Here is a 16,972-nt window from a genome sequence, read left to right as displayed (position 1 = left end):
AAAAATGACAACAGGCATTTTCTGATAGCAAGTAAGTCTAGTTTGGCCCTTTTGTTTGATAGTAAGGACTGAGTTTAACAACTAAGCTAAAAAGTAGCCGTTTCCTCAAAATTTAATGATCTAAATTTGTAGCTCAAGATTTGGATTAAAATAGTTAAAGTTCATATGTAAAATGCCAGAAATTATATCCTTTGTTACTACTCAAACTTATGATGAAAGGTTTGATATGTCAATTTATAAATGTGCAAGAGGAGTCTGTAGTTTTCAAAAATTTTTTAGAAAATATGCAAGCGTTGTATTTTTTATTGAAGGCCACTGTTTTAAAATACTAATCAGTGCCTCTTCCTAGCTTCTGCTTCCCACAGCTAAACAGGCCTCTGGGGCAGGTGTCACACCTGTGTGATTCAGGACAAAATATAACCGCCCAGAATCCTGGTTGCTATGGGCCTCCTATTGCTACAACTCTGTTTTTCTTCTAGATACCTTAAGATCAACTACTGCTTAAATTATGAGGCACTTGTTGCACCCTATAGACTTTTTCTTGTCATTAACTCTCACTTTTGGATAAAGGGGGTGGCTGACCATGTTTTGACTGGGGTTAGATCCTGCCCTGCCCTGAATAATCATCCCACCTTCTGTCTGAGTATTGATATCAGACATTTATGTTTCTTTGCTTGGGTTTTATGATCTAGTCTAAAATGTAATCAGAGTATATCTTCCCTACATGACTGTCAAAAATGATAGTAACTGCCTAAATAATTGCATTAAAAATCATCTGTCTTGGGATGCCTGGGTGGTTCAGTAGGTTAAGTATCCGACTCTTGATTTTGGCCCAGGTCATGATGTCATTGTTCACGGAATTGAGCCCCAAGCTGGGCTCTGTGCTGACAGCACAGAGACTGCTCGGGATTCTCTCTCTCCCTCTCTTTCTGCCCCTCCCTCTCATGTGCATGCTTGTACGCACATTCTCTCTCTCTCTCTCTCTCCTCTCTCTTTCTCAAAATAAATAAATAAACTTAAAAAATAATCTCTGAGTCTGAAGCCATAGAGGAGGGAAAGAGTAAGTCCTGAGCAGAGGAAGATTTACCTGAAGCTATTGCAGCTTAAATGTGAGGGCCCCTCCCTGCACAAGTTCTCTTTCTTGGCTCACGTTTTTGGAAAATTTGGAGAACATATGTGGAGAAGTAAGAAGTAATCAGGTAAAACCACCGTCTCTTTTTACTCTGACATCCCCTTGGTTATATTTTCCTTGTATAGAGTGAGCTTATATTGGCCTCCACTGGGGGTCTAGCTAAGGGGCACTCGAGGATATATCAAGTTTAAGCATAGTGAAATATTTACGTTGCTTGCAGCTACTTTCAACGTTTTTTATTTATTTTTGGGACAGAGAGAGACAGAGCATGAACAGGGGAGGTGCAGAGAGAGGGAGACACAGAATCGGAAACAGGCTCCAGGCTCCGAGCCATCAGCCCAGAGCCCGACGCGGGGCTCGAACTCACGGACCGCGAGATCGTGACCTGGCTGAAGTCGGACGCTTAACCGACTGCGCCACCCAGGCGCCCCTGCAGTTACTTTCATATATAGTTTTTGACAGCAAGGTCTCACGGGTCCGCCAGGGGAAGAGCTAGGATTCAAATCAGAATTTGGAAGGGTCTGAGGCCAATGGTACTACTATTACACCATGCTGCTTTCACATACTCAGTGGTCCACCAACGGCCCTGGACTTCTTAAATTAAAAGTACACCAGCTAGTCTATCTTGAGGCACCTGCCAAATTTTGACACTTTCCCACTTTCCTGGCTGCCTCCAGCACACCCTCCTACTCCTGTTGACCACTGCTGCCCTACTTGGACACAGCACTGCGCCCGAACTGGACACCACGCTTTTGCCAGATCACACCATCGCTCTCCTTTGACCTGAAATGGCCTCGTCCATTACATCTCGACAGGTTCTTATTGATCATTTGACATTCAGTGAGGATAAACAAAACTCAAAATGAACCATTACAATAAGGACAATAATAACCAACTGGTTTACGAGTGTTAACAAATTCACGGAGTATTTATGATTAGCTACTGCATCAGAAAACTTCAAATGACCTAAAATCTTTCATCTCAGGTATGCAAGAAACTTTGATAGAGGTTTTCCCAGGTTTGGCAGCAATGCTCATAACTGACATGACATCACTAACAAGTCGAAAAGCTGAAAGAGACTTTCTACAGCATCAGTTAAAAAACAAAACGAAATAAAATCCCACAAATTTCATTCAACTATTCTAAAGGAGAGACTGAGTTGTCTTCCTAGTCCCTCTAGAGGAAATAATGTTACAAACTCATCACTACAGGAAAAGGCAAACAAAGAGTATGCTGCCAAAAACATGGGAAAAATTAAGCATGTGTCAGACTAAACAGCCTGTATCAGACAATTAATAAAAATACTGTTATTTTCTAGGTTCTGTAATATTTGGGTATTTGTTACCTCTCTGAATGTGCAATTCATTGTGATTTCTCATCCTAAATAAATCTGCATTTTGTACCTAATGTTTCTTCTTTTTTTCCTAAAGAGGTTCTCCAAAGTTGTAAACCTCAGGGCCCTGGAAACCTGGACCTCTCCCTGTCCTGCCTGAGAAACCTAACAAACCTACAGAACTGTGGGCAGCCGCTGGGCTCTGTGGCCACCACCACTTTCTTCCTTATTCCCATTCCCTGTGGTTACTGTCCAGCATCTACTGACAGGCTTGGGGGGTGCAGGGAGAAGAGCATGTTAATGACCCAAGTTTCAGATGGCTCTCCATGAGTTACACCACACTCTACTCCTTCAAGGGATCTGCAGATGGACAATCTGATCTCCGCTGAGGCTCTGGGGCAAATGTGGACAGGGACAGTTTTATTGTCCACTAGGCAAGTATGTCCCGATTTTTACAAATGGAAGTCTTTCTACCATGTAATACATCATTAAGAATTGTTCAGTCTACCTGTCAAAAGGTAGAGACACATTTGTGTTTTTTGGGGAGAGGGTTGGGGGGGGGGTCCCTGAGAAGCTGTGCCATCAACAGAGGCTTCTAAAATAAAATGAAAAGTTAAATGTTAACAATACTTAGAGAATACTTGTTTGTCTAGAGTTTAGAGTGACTGTCCACGCATTTTAAGATTTGGGGTTTTGTGAGAGAAAATGGTTAGGAAAGGGATGCAAAAGGGAAAATATTCAAATAAAATATTTTTAGAAAGGATACTTTAGCTCCTTTGCATAGCACATGGATTCAGATAGATACAAATGATGAGACTTGTTCATCAAGTCATAAAAATACATCAGAAACCTTCAAGGAAAAGAAATCTCCAATGCTCCAAATACCCCAAATGTTATCTGAGAGAAATTCACTGACTAAAGCTACCAGTAAATACTTGTTATCTCCACTCACCAGCAGGAAAAAAGAACATATTTTATTACATAGAACCAAGAGAAAATGAACTTCCAATATGGTAATGAGAATAGAAGTTCCTCAAGTTTTTAAGTGCTGGCCTTAGAGAATATAAAAAGTTATTAAAAACTCATTTGAACCTCACAGTAATACTATAATGGGACACTGCCCATATGTCAAGCCACATTTCAATGAGGCCCTTTCAGGTACTTTAGAAAGGAAACTATCTGGGACGATGCCTGTGCTAGTCTTGCCCTCTAAAATTGTTTGCTCTAAAGTAGCAGCTCTCAACCCTGGCTGTGTACTGGAACCACCTGGGGAGATTTAAAAAATCATGGAGGCCGGGGCGCCTGGGTGGCGCAGTCGGTTAAGCGTCCGACTTCAGCCAGGTCACGATCTCGCGGTCCGTGAGTTCGAGCCCCGCGTCAGGCTCTGGGCTGATGGCTCAGAGCCTGGAGCCTGTTTCCGATTCTGTGTCTCCCTCTCTCTCTGCCCCTCCCCCGTTCATGCTCTGTCTCTCTCTGTCCCAAAAATAAATTAAAAACATTGGAAAAAAAAAAAAAAATCATGGAGGCCTGGGTACTTTGTTCAGAGATTCTGCTTTAATTGGTCCGGGTGCATTCAGGGTATAAGCTCCCCAAAATGATTCTAATATGCTACAAAGGTTGAGAACGATTGCTCTAAAGCAGTTCTCAACCTTATCACTATCCACATTTTGGACCAGATAATTCTTTGCTATGAGGGATGCCCTGTGCCTTCCAGCATAGTTCACCAGCATCCTTGACTTCCACCCACCAGATACCACTAGGCATCTCCCTCCCCTCCACCCCCCATTCCTCCTCCTCAGTTGTGACACTAAAGATGGCTCCAGACATTGCCAAATGTCAGGAGGTGGGGTAGATGGGTTAAAAATTGCCCCTGGTCGAGAACCACCTGCTGTAGAGTATTATAGTAAACCAATTTTTATTATTCAGGGCTGCTGGAGAAGAATTCCTGACAAAGAAAAGCAGGGCAAAACAGAACCTCCTTTGAGACTCTGGTAAGTAGGACCCAATGGACACCAGTGAACAGTGTGCACTGATCACCGAAGCACAGAATGCAGCCGAGTACCCCCAAATGCTTAGAGATATAGAAAAATGCTGAGAATGTCATAAATCCAGCACAACTTCAAAATATCCATTTTAAAATTAACACAACTGCAGCTGGTCAGGGATTTACAGATTAGAAGTGGATTTGACCACATCTGTCACATTTGACCTCATTCCATTTGGCAAAGCTTTCATATTAAAAAAAAAAAATCTGCTAAAATCTTGTCAACAGGCAACTATTTTTAGACAAGCTCATTTTCTTTGGCGGTTCTGGAATACTGATTTCCCCTACAGGGTAAGGTTACAAGGAAGTACAGTCAAGTGAAGAAGCTTGAAGTTCTGACATTGGAGCCAAAAGGGAAAATTAACACATCTAATTGTACTCTGAGCACTAGACCTTCCTGTATTTTATTTGCAAATGCAATTACACTAGGCCTATAACACTTACAGGTATGATTTTAAAACACATGTAGGCCTGCAGACAAGTAGGCAAATTTGGCTGAGTTTATTTCCTTCTATTTATGTGGGCCAATACTTTCCACAAGCTGGGTCTAAGTGCAAAAATCAAATGCATCTCTCGTTTCGTGAGGGCATTTCTATTTTTCCTAGCTCTTCAATGCTTAATCTCAGATTGAATTTCGTGTAGATCAGAAAGCAATTTTAAGAGTGGTAGATAAAAAAATATATATATGTGTTCTCTCAAGAAAGCTTTTCTCAAAACATTTTTTTAAAAATGTAGCCACAATGAAGCAGTCTCTAGGAAATGGGGGAAGTAACTTGTTAGTTCCATCTGCATTCTTGCACTAAAGCCGACATGATGAGAGACTCACTTGTTTACTGTTGTCTTCTCTAGAAACAAAGAAACTGAGGTGGAATTTGGTAGGAAAGGAGAAGCCTACAAGCAAGAGAAATTATGGAATAATAAAAAGTAGAAAATACAAGATATTCAGTGACTTTTTCATTTGAAGAGGCAGCCAAGAAGCAATTTTTTTTTTCCACTTAATGTTTATTTATTTTTGAGAGAGAAACCAAGAGAGACAATGCGGGTGAGAGGCAGAAAGAGGGAGACAGGGGATAGGAAGCAGACTCTGTACTGAGAGTGGAGAGCCCGATGTGAGGCTTGAACCCATGAACCGTGAGATCACGACCTGAGCTGAAGTCGGACACTTAACTGACAGAGCCACCCAGGCACCCGGACAGGAAACTCTTTTACTGCTGGATCAAATATAAAAATAATTTCTCTAGTTACTTTATTCATCTATTTTAAAAATTAAAAACAGAACAGGTCATCAAATTATTTAATAAATATAAAAAATTTAAATGCGATAAATTTTAGAACATAGCCAGCTAAAGGAAAAAACAAAGAAAGAAAAATAAAGTGAGGGGTGGGGAGTGAGGGAATGATGAAAGAAGAGACAGAGAGATGGGGAGACAGAGAGACAGAAAACTATAACTATCCAGAGAGCAATGCTTTCATCTCAAAGCAGTTAGGATACCATTGTGAAAAACTAAGTTGCAGTTTGGCAACTACAGAGAATACCTGAGAACTACTGTCCAGATGTTTGCCTCCCCCACCAAATTCTCATGTTGAAATCCTAATGCCTGATATGATGGTATTTGGAGGTGGGACCTTGGGGAGGTGATTAGATCATGATGACAGTACCCTCTGGAATGGGATTAGTACCCTTATGAAAAAAAGGCAAGAGAGAGCTCCCTAGCCCCTTCCACCGCAATGAGGAGTCAGAAGTCTGTGACCCGGAAGAAGGCCCTTACCAGATCATGCTGACATCCTAATCTCAGACCCTAGTCTGCAAAAGCGTGAGAAATACATTTCTGCTGTTTATAAGCCACCCAGTCTGTGGTATTTGTGATAGCAGCCTGAATGGACTAAGATACTGGGTATTGTGTTAGGAAGCTCTAGAAGGAAAGGTCTTCACAAATTAGAGGAGTCAGAAGTCAAATTCAAAATATTTAGCAACTGATACAGTGAGGGCATTGGCAATGGCCTAATGAAACACAATCTGCAGCTATGGGAAAGGGCGCTAAGTCTAAAGAATCCTAAGGCCACCCCAGGGCTGGGGACAGGGCCGAACACTCTGGCTTTGGACATAATGGAAGCAGGATGAAGGTACCTATGAGAAAATGAGAGAAAGGGTGATCATAATAGAGAGCGGGGGTGAAGGAGCTGGCAGAGTTAAGAGCAGATATTTTTACAACTCAGACTGTGGTGGCTAGCCTTCAAGACGCCCCAATGATCGCCACATCCTGGTATTCATACCTTCATGCAGTCCCCTCCCACACTGAGTTAGGGTTGGTCTATGGGACCAACAGCAAATGGCAGAAACCATGGTATGTCCCTTTCAATATTAGGTTATAAAAGACTGCCATTTCAATCTTGGGTACTCCCTTGCTCTCTCTTAGATCTCTGAGGGAAGCTGTGTAGCAAACAACCTTATGGAGAGGCCATGTGGAAAGAATTGAAGCCTCCTGCCAAGAGCCACATGAATAAGCCTGAAAGTAGTACTTCCAGCCCCAGTATTCAAAGACTGCTGCCCTGGTTGACAACTTGACTGCAACCTCACGAGAGAACCAACCAGGGTTCTGGACTTTCAGAAACTGTGTGAGATGATGAACAGTTATTGTTTAAAGCTGCTAAGTTTTCGAGTGATTTGTTATGCAGCAAGCGATAACAAAGACACAGCATTAGGAAAGAAAAACCAAAAACAGAGTACTAACACAGTAGAGAAATTGCTTTTCCATTCAGGACAGCACAGAGAAGAAAGAGGAGGTTGACAGAGCCAGAATGTTGATGGTTTCTGTTGTGCTCGTGTAGGAAATCAGTCTATGCACAGTTTAAGATGGGAAATCTTCTCAACCATGAAGGGGTTGGGAAAATGCCCCTGTATAACAAACTAAAAATATGACAACCTAGGTAACAGCAAAGATAATAGCAGAAAGGCGAACATTGTTACCCTCGTTGTCTACCCTATGTCTGTCATTTTCCATACGCTATCTTTAATCCTCATAAAAAGCTGTATAAGGCATGATAAGTAATAAACTTGAAGCCAGTTTGGCTTCAAAGCCTAGGCTCTTTCCAGTGTGCTATACTTTCTTGCAAGAAAATTAGTAGAGGTTTGGCTATAGTTCAGGAAAGAGAATCAGACTAAAAGGCCAAGTAAAGCAGCAAGTCAGGTAACTTGTCAGACACAGGAAGATCAAGGTAAGGTAGACCAGAGGCAACCACCAGGAAGTAAGATCAGAAAATGCTGAATCCACATCAGCTCACTGGCCATGAGTCCTATTCTATTTCAGATGAACTTTTCTCTCTCTCCTTTTTTTTTACCCCCCAATAAGGCTAGCCTTCCTGGGACTCTGGGACCAGTGCTGACATAGGGCATAAAGACCACCAAGAACCCTATGGCAGAAGCATCCCTGGAGTTCAGGTGTTCACTGGCACAGTAGTAAGCCTGTCTCACTACTGACCTTCTCTGACCTTGACATTGCAGTTCCATGATGGATGACCCTGCTGCTGAGTTCTTTTCTTGACTTATTCCATGGATATACATGAAAAGCTTTACTGAAAACAAGGAGAATGGTTTTCAGTCTTATTATATTCTATTTCCAGCACTGAAGATAAGGGGAAATGTACTAACAAGGTTTATTTAGTTTTATTTATTTATTGAAAATTAAAAAAAAAATAGAAAATGTATGGACAAAGTTAAAAATGCAAATAATACAATAAGAGGATAAAAATGTACTCTCCTCTCCAGAGTAACCACTATTGTGAGTTATCTATGGAAGGTAATTAATTTTTACACATATGAAAAGCTGGAGCTCACTGTGCCACTCAGGTTGAAGAGCCTAGGTACTTGAATTCATTAGCCATAAAAATGAGGATTAGTCAATTATTCTGGTTTAAGCTGGAAAGCTGCCAATATTACATCAAACAAAAATACCCTTTCCTTTTGTCTCCTGTTACACGTAAGATTTTTTTCTATAAATGCATTTAAACACTCTCTGCATTGAACAGAGCCACATGCTATACCAGAGGTTTGAAAAATATGAATAAAGTATCTTTGGCTTTTATAGATGGCTGTTATGCAAGAAATGACAGTAAGACAAACTCACATGCAATTCTTATTAAGTTGTTATAAGATTTCATTTGTTGTACTCGTATGGGACATCTCCTGTGTACCATTTTGCCCTCTCTTGGTCCCACCTCTTAACCCAGTTCAGTCCAGATATAGCCTTGCCTGAGCCATTGGTCATTTGCTTCCTTCCTGGGAGCTTCCCTGACACTAAGGTATGGGACGCCCACCAAACCTACTTGGCACTCAGGCAAATGTAAACCAGAAAGCGTGAAGTTCATGTCTGTGGAGCAACCCTTGACAAGTGAGGAGTGGGACTAGTAGCCAAATGCTTCCCCTTTCACCTCCTGGTGGATGCTTCCAGCATGCTGTTCACAAGCTTCCTTTGTGGACCTAGGCAGCAGTCAGTCACCCTCAGGGGAGGCCAACACCATAATGTGTCCTCATATTAGCTTCCCATGTTTCTCTTTTCCCTTGCTTCCTTTTCCACTCCCCATGCCCCTCACTCCTGTTCTTTGGGATTGCATTCCTAAATTAACTATCTGCACTCAAGGCTTTTGTTCTAGACTCTACATTTATTTATTTATTTATTTATTTATTTATTTATTTATTTTTGAGACAGAGAGAGACAGAGCATGAACGGGGGAAGGTCAGAGAGAGAGGGAGACACAGAATCCGAAACAGGCTCCAGGCTCTGAGCTGTCAGCACAGAGCCCGATGCGGGGCTCGAACTCACTGACCGCGAGATCGTGACCTGAGCCGAAGTCGGCCGCCTAACCGACTGAGCCACCCAGGCGCCCCTAGACTCTGCTTTTAGGGAACCCAAGCTGAGATAATGCTGTTCAATGGCCTGTTTACAAGGTGCCTTTTGAAAAAGTCCACAGACACTTTAGTACCAGAAGAGAAGCTGTCCCCATTGGAAAACGTTTTCATTTTGTCTATTTTTCATGGTTAATACATTTGCTTCCTTCTCCTTTTTGGCCTTACTTTCCTATTTTTATTGCACCATCATTCTTGTATGCGTGTAAATAGCGACTGTATGTAAATCAAACTTTGAGGAAGCAAGTAGAATAATAAACAACAAAAGGATAATGTGTTACCTCCTTGGATGAGAAGGGCTGAGGTCAGAGGAACGGAAAGCCCTGACTCAGGTAAGGAAGAAGCCAGTTAAGGTGTCATTTTGAGGCAGGTCTTAGAAGATGGATTTATAGGGACATTAGTCAGCATTAGCAATAAATTCAAAGGGAAAGACTTCTAAGTCCACTGTCCTTCCCCATTTCTTAGACTCTCAGCACCTAGCCAGCACCCGGTACACAATAAATGTTTGCGTTGAATGAACAGTGTACGTCCTAGTGATTTCTCTTTGGTTGATTTACAGTTCCCTTGGACCGATGACAAAACTACAAGAGCACATTCAGGTGCTTCTTGAGGGCAGGCACTGCAGAAATTCTTCATCAGACCAGCCTCACCAGAAAGGGCCTAAGCCACACAGCCTTGAGATGGGGACATTAACCAAAGAAAGAAACACAAAGAGAATTCCTCTGGGTGAGAGACGGTGGCTTGAAAACAGTGCCTTTCAGGAGGCAATTTACCAAATGAAACTTTGGAGTGTCTAGTAGCTCCCGAAGATTAAATTTAACATTCTTGCAAAATGACATTAAACAGTAGTCCAGCTGCCTATGATTACAGATCTTCCCAGTCTGAAAGTCAGCCAGAGGATGCATTTTGCTTACATCTCACTACTGCAAATGGACAGTCACGGTACATTAGAAATGCTGGCACTTTAAAAACTATCCTATTTTTCCCTACAGACTGAAGGTCTTACAATTAACTTGGATCTCATTAAAATTTATTACAAGCATTCCAACAAAGTCTATAGAATCTTGGTTACAAAATTCCGATAGTGCTGAAAGGAAGAGATACTGAGAGCATCGGCATCCTGTCTCTGCCTGGCCAATGCAGTCTAAATTGTGACCACCTGGTACAATTATTTTCTTTGAAGCGTACACATTTTCTTCAGTCCTTGTAATCAAATACTACTTTAGAACAGGTAATAACATTACTTCCCTTGTGGCAAACAATGACAACTTGATTAGAAAGATAAACACAGCCCCATTGAAATGTTTTAATCACTAGAGGTGGCACTTCCTGATTCTAAATCCCAGTGTTAGCTTGTGGTTTCCAGTATTCTCAGCAAATTCTTCAAAATTTAAAATTTTATTCTGCACACCACAAAACTTGGAGCAATGTATTCTCAGAGTGGATATGAAGCTTTCTGTTAAAAATCAAGAGGAAGTTGGGGAATGTGACTTTTTAAAAAAATAACTCCCCATTATATCACTTTTATAAAATTCAGTCTGAATTATCTTTTTTTTTTTTTTTTAATTTTGGACATCTCATAAGAAAACAGGCAATGCTGATAACATATTGATGTAAACTAATTTTTTTAAGTTTATTAATTTTTTAGAGAGAGATACAGCATGAGTAGGGGAGGGGCAGGGAGAGAGGGAGAGAGAAGATCCCAAGCGGGCTCAACACTGCCAGCACAGAGTTCAACGCAGGGCTTGAACTCTCGAATGTGAGAGCATGACCTGAGCCAAAATCAAGAGTCAGACGCCCAATCGACGGAGCTGCCCACGCGCCCCTGATGTAAACTAATTAATATAAGCTAATTAATATTAGTTGGAGAGCAACATTTAAAATGTGGAAGGTGATACTATGGCAGAGGGCAAGAACAGGTCTGTATGAGGCTTTGGCACATCATCACAGGAAGCAAAGGAGAAATAAAGCATTAGTCACACTAAGCCTGCCTTTAAAAATGCAACTGACATTACATTTCCAGAACAGTTTCTAAGAGGCTTAGGGATTCTCTTATGATTTTCTGATTTACTTAAGAATACTTTTCATCCCAAATGTGATTCTTGCCTCTTCTACACATTTACTGTCCTCTGAACATACCCTCTAGAGCACTGATTCCACTCTAGTCCACTTATATGTTTCTACTTCTGTCCCTCTGGCCTCCTACTACTGGGCACACATGTCTACACACATTATGCATCCACACACACCTGCAGTGAAGGGCCACATGGTCATCTGGGCATTCCCAGTGGCAGGCACTATGCCCTCCTCACAGGTGCTCAATTTTTAGAGTGAATAAATGAATAAACCAATAAATGTTAAATGAACTAACGACAGAATTACACATTAGTAAAGCTGAAAAAACTTAACAAAATACCTAATGCAATGTCCTTTTTTAAAAATGGAAGAAACCAAGCAGAGAGGTGCTATGTTCCGCCATAGACATGGAAACCAGCCCCAGGGCTTGTGAATCCCATGTTTGGATACTTTCCAAAGGCTGTGGCACAGAGTTTTCTAGTTTATAATTGACAAAGTCACTTTGTTACTACTCCCTGAACGCTTATCTTTTGGCTTTTGAAATTCATGATAAAAAGGGGGAAATATAAGAATTATAACTGAAACTTAAATTAGCATGGTTAAAAAGGCTGCTATTATTGGCCAGAAAGAAGTTCTCAGATTATAAGTGGATTTTGACTACCTATTTTCATCTTCTGCTTCCACTGCTGTATGACTAATAATTGGCTGCATTACAAAAGTCCTCATTATGTTTTTGTTAATAATACTACCTATTTTCACCTTTTCACAGGTTAGAAGCAGACCTTCAAATTCAGGGATTCTGTATGGTAATGAGAACGTGGATAAAAAAGGTAGGGACCATGCTGGAAATATTAAAAGGTTATGTGAATGGTAACTATGGCATATCCACTCAATAGGTTATTATGCAACCATGAACAATTACTTTTCTGAGTAGTTTAAAAGAACACAGAAAAATAGGACATTTCAGTCTTAAATGAAAAAACATATATCATTGGGTAAAAAGAACTAAAACCCAACAGAAAAATGAGAGGCAGTAATTATACTAAAGATGGTGGTTATGTGTAAGTGCTGGAATTAGAGATATCTTTTCATCTTCTATCTTGCCATTAAAAAAAATGTGCTAAAATGTATTTATATTGCTCTTATAATGGAAAAATAAAACAGATTTGAATTTTTTACAGAAATTCAGAAGTTGGTGTCAGAGGCTACACACCAGGACTTAATTTCCCTTTTTAAGTTTCTTTTGGGTCCCTGTTTTTCCCTTCTTCCGAAAACCTGTCAGCAACGCTCTGGCAAGTGTATCTTTTCAGCCTGGAAACGAGGTCGTGATTGAAGATATAAAGTAAGGAAACCTTAGTGTTACTTTCCCCTTAGGACATGTTTGAGAAACATACTGAGAAATTCACTCTATTTGTTAGAGTGAAGAACTTCCTGCAAATGCCTTTTACTGCATTTTTTATGTTCGTAGAAAACTTGAAAGGTCCCTAAATAATTCACAGTCTCTTTCCTGGGTTTGGTTTCCCGATGTGTGTTCAATTTTTACCCCATGACAGTAAATGGCTTTCTTTTTGAGATCACTGATTACGCTGACACTAATGGCTCAATTAAATCGTAGGTGTAACTTTTAGGTACCGTCTATTTTAAGAATAAAATAAGCTCGATAGGAAGTAACCCTCCGGCTACTTCCTAAACTGCACAGAGCTCATTCGCCACCCTTTTAAAAAGCTATTTCTCCAAAACATCCATTATAGTACTTGGTGTGTCTTCACCGCAGGTAGCTTTGCTTGGGCTCAGCTCTCAGAAATTTCTAATGCAGAGCAACATCAGGGAATCACAAATGAAAGGCTGAAAAATTAAAGCTGCTCTTTCTTTCTCACCTCCTTTGGGAAAGTTGTATGTGATTGCCTGACACTTGTAAGTGGATCTTCAGGTCCCCAGCTTTAAGTGATGCGTAAATGAACGCAATAAACAGCCAGCTGGGTTCTCCCCTTCCCTCATCGGCACTATCTGGTTCACTTTCTACTTGTAAGTGCTCTTTCTATGAGGTGAAAACCTGTGCTCGTTGGAAAGCCATATGGGTTTCTAGTGAACTGTAAGAATAAAAATAAAATTCTGACTGGTCTTTGGTTTAACTCTGAGAAGAAGCTCTAATCAGGCAACTGTCTCTGAAGCCTGCAGCAAGATGGCACCACTGGACAGACCTACACTTGGCTTTTCCCAAAAGGGGAGGTAGGGCAGCTCTTTACTCCCATTTCCCATGTCTTAGGGTTCCTGTATGTGAGGCAGAGAATATCGGCCTACTCTCCTCAGAATTCCCTCAAACACAAAGCATTACAAGCCATACTCCTTTATCCTTAACAAGAGAATATGTAGGCTATTTATTCATGCCCAAACTCAAAAAAACAAAAACAAAAACCTTAGAAACGATTTGAGATTATATAAAGAAATATGAAGAATATACTAGCCTAAAAATAAACAATGCAAAGAAAGATTCCCTTTCCTGCTCTTTTAGCCCTTCAACTTTTGCCCACTATGACAAATTAAGAAAATTTACATAATGGTAGTCAGTGAGACAATGTAAAATGCTATTTTGATCTCTTCTCAAATCATGCCACTGCTTTCTTTGGAAATTTCTCTATTGCTAAACCCAACCTATGAAATATGTATGAACCTGTACTTCAATTCAAGTAAAAACATTAATAGATCAAATGTAAAACTTCCTACTCTGAATTTTACTTAGCATTAACAAATGCTAGTAAAAATATCTAAGTTAAGGTGTCTTAATGAGGATCCATGAATGATGGCTCAGAAACTCTCCTTCCAAAATCTAGTGTTGCTGGACTCTTATCGTCTCACTTCCCATCCCACGAACAAAAGTGTGTCTAGGCATTTTCATATGCAGATGCCAGGAAAGTTAAGTAATGTTTTTCTTTTAGTCAGATATTACATACAAATTACATGGGATGTGTGAGGAGACAAGAGGGAGGCAATAGAGCAAGCAGAAGATTCAAGATGAAGCTACATGCAACCTTGCAGAAACTATGGCTACCTACATTTTCCAGTGTCAAGAGACCAGAGTTACAGTTTTAGAAATGGAAGACATCTATGAGATCCTGTCCATGCCTTTGATTGATGGGAAAATGGGCTTTAGGAAGATTTGGTGACTCACTCAAGATCATAAACCTGGTTGGCAGTAGAGTTAGAATACAGTCTGGGTCTTTTAGTTCCAAAACCTCTTTCAATTATACCATAAAACATCTTCATTCCTGTCAAAACTTAAAAATAAATCACTTGGATGAAAATATTTCTAAACTGGTTTACACAATTACTATTTTTACATACAAAATATAATTAACATTCTCTGTGAATCAAGGTCACTACTGTGAAGATCAATGATGTCAACCCTATAATACAGAGTCTATGGATGCTGATTTCACAGAGTGTAGTGCAATGCTGGGAATACGAATAACTGCTTTTTATAGGTGTCTGTGGATTTACTCTTTACTCATATTCCTTGCTGCCCTCAGGGTCTCTGCTCCAATTATCATCCCCTTCCCCACCTTCTAATCCTAATCTTAAACTCATGTTTTCTAAAGTCTATTCTCTAAAGTAATATGAAATGCAGATGAATGCCCACCATATTCATTGCAGCATGATTCATTATAGCAGAAACAAAACCAAAAACCGTTAAGTGTCAGCATAGGAGAATGTTTAGTTAGCTAGCAGTACTTTCAAAGAACAGGATATTGTGCAGCCATTAAAATTATCTTCACATAAAGAGGTTTTAATGAAATGAGGAAGTACTTACGTACTAATGCTAAGTGAAGAAAGCAGAATATAAAACTGCAGAATTATCAACCATATTTCAAAAATGCTTTGAGTGAGGGAAATGCACCAAAATGTTCACAATGGTAGGATTATTATAATTACTACACTTGATCTTAGCCAAAAGGCCGAGAAGCGATAATAATTACTAGTCTCTTACACCATTCTACCTAACTTCTATTTCTGCAATAAAAATGTAACACTCATGGTCAGAAAAAGAATTTTATAAAAGAAAATATCACATTGGAAAATATAACCTAACTGCTTAGAATAATATAAAATAAAAATATATAGATTCTAGGTGAGAATCTAAAGCCTCTGTTGTATGGGTTTGTCCACAAATTCTGTGACATGGTATGGTTGCATGTGGTGTTTCCTTACTTTCCATTTCTTTGCTAAATTTCAGGTATGTCAGATTGCCAGATACTTGAATTATAGGTGAGTAAAGCATTAAGGTATGTATATACTTAAAGGAAAAGAGAGGATGCTAAGAAGGAAAGACTAAGAAAGAGGAGGTAGAGAGAAAAGGCTCCGAGCCACTGGTTTTAGACAAGCATCTAAGGAATTTTTTCATTAACTGGTATTTAGAAGTTTAGAAGCCACAGATGGTGGCAACTGTCATTAAGTCACTCAGGCTGATTTATCCGTGGATGAGCATTAAAAACAAATTAACCTCTCTAGAGACCAGGCTAGTGTCTAATTTACAACTACTTCTTAAAACTAGGAAAGCTGAATTAAAAATGTGAGAACATCAGGGGCGCCTGGGCAGCTCAGTCAGTTAAGCGTCTGACTCTTGATCCCAGCTCAGGTCATGATCTCACAGTTCATGGGATTGAGCTCTGCATGGGGCTCTGTGCTGACAGAGCAGAGTCTGCTTGGGATTCTCTCTCTGCCCCTCACCCGTGTTCTCATTCTCTCTCTGTCTGCTCTCTCTCAAAATAAATAAATAAACTTAAAAAAAAAAAAAAAAGAATGTGAGGACATCAAACCTGGGATAGCATAAGAAGTTCAGTAGTTGGGGTACCTGGGTGGCTCAGTTGGTTAAGCATCCAACTTCGGCTCAGGTGATGATCTCACAGTTCATGAGTTCGAGCCCCGTGTCCAGCTCTGTGCTGACAGCTCAGAGCCTGGAGCCTGCTTCAGACTCTGTGTCTCCCTCTTTCTCTGCCCCTCCCCAGCTTGAACTCTGTCTCTCTCTCAAAAATAAATAAAAAATTAAAAAAAAAATAAGTTCAATACTTGAAGCAAATGAGTATTTTAGTATAGGATGTTTATATCTGAAGGTATTGGCTATTTTTTTTTTAACCGATTTTCTATCCTGATTCTTTTGTACTATGATGAAATATTTTTCTATTAAATAACAGTATTTTTGTATTTTTTCTTCTTTCTTTAAATGAAATATTAAATATATGGGTAGTGGAGGAGAAGGCAGTGAATGATCTTTTGATTTTATAACACACAGTGACATTCACCTATTCATATACATATACACAGTCCCCACAAAATGTGTCACCTCATGCAGGAATGACCAAGGGCAAACTGATCCCAGAGTGGGTAATTTAACAGATAGATGTGGTTTGACTTTGAGAAGCATCTGAAGATCATTTTTAAAAATTTCCCTCTCTCTCCCCAAACTTTATATGCCAAGAAAACCCTCTT

The 16,972-nt window shown here is 40.0% G+C and overlaps 1 protein-coding gene and 1 pseudogene across 5 annotated transcripts in view; both read right to left on the bottom strand.

Annotated features, from left to right (window-relative positions):
* The window catches only part of PPM1L (protein phosphatase, Mg2+/Mn2+ dependent 1L), a 293,098-nt gene that overhangs the window by 78,295 nt on the left and 197,831 nt on the right, over window positions 1-16,972 (bottom strand). The window lies entirely within an intron of this gene.
* Window positions 15,281-15,453, bottom strand: LOC131513356 (U2 spliceosomal RNA; annotated as a pseudogene).

Source organism: Neofelis nebulosa, chromosome 5, assembly GCF_028018385.1.
Source record: "Neofelis nebulosa isolate mNeoNeb1 chromosome 5, mNeoNeb1.pri, whole genome shotgun sequence".
In the NCBI taxonomy this organism is placed as follows: domain Eukaryota; kingdom Metazoa; phylum Chordata; class Mammalia; order Carnivora; family Felidae; genus Neofelis; species Neofelis nebulosa.
The sequence above is the reverse complement of the archived record's forward strand: the minus strand, read 5'-3'. Positions and strand labels throughout refer to the sequence as shown.